At 43.2% G+C, this 519-nt stretch overlaps 1 protein-coding gene across 1 annotated transcript in view; it reads left to right on the top strand.

Annotated features, from left to right (window-relative positions):
- Positions 1-519, top strand: part of ube2d2l (ubiquitin-conjugating enzyme E2D 2 (UBC4/5 homolog, yeast), like) — a 6,303-nt gene that overhangs the window by 3,677 nt on the left and 2,107 nt on the right. The gene's annotated exons all lie outside the window — the stretch shown is intronic.

Raw genomic sequence — 519 nt, 5'->3', positions numbered from 1 at the left:
CCCTAGCATAAAATGTATGAAAATACAATGTTAAAAATAAATTGAACACCACCTCATATTGTTAAATAACTCTTTGGAGCGTCTGGTTAGGAAGCGCATTACAAACCTTTGGTTGAAATGGCCGTTAAATTCAAGTCTCCATTACAGACCAGAGAAAACTAAAGAGAATGCAACGTTGTGTTAATCCATTTGAGGAGCCGGTAATTTATCTGGAGGAAATAAATGACGATGCAGAAGTTAATTAGACTGTAACATACGCAGTGCGCTGCTCAACCACTGCGGACGCGGCTCCGCCGCTGCGAAGTAACTCATCCAGAAGATTTAACAAATGGAGCCTTGTTGGTTCACGTTCCCCAGGAGAGCGGCGCTCTGGAGGAGCTGCAGACGCAACATCTGTCCGTTTCGGAGAAGCGAAACCACGCAAAAAATAAAAAATAAAATAAAAAATTCCGGGAAAAGCTCACACCGGACCGCTCAGGGTAAAACACTCAGAGTTCAGTTGATCTGTTTGGATCAGAC

The sequence above is a fragment of the Poecilia formosa genome, unplaced genomic scaffold, assembly GCF_000485575.1.
Source record: "Poecilia formosa unplaced genomic scaffold, Poecilia_formosa-5.1.2 Scaffold730, whole genome shotgun sequence".
Taxonomy (NCBI): domain Eukaryota; kingdom Metazoa; phylum Chordata; class Actinopteri; order Cyprinodontiformes; family Poeciliidae; genus Poecilia; species Poecilia formosa.
This window is presented reverse-complemented; position numbering and strand designations above follow the sequence as displayed.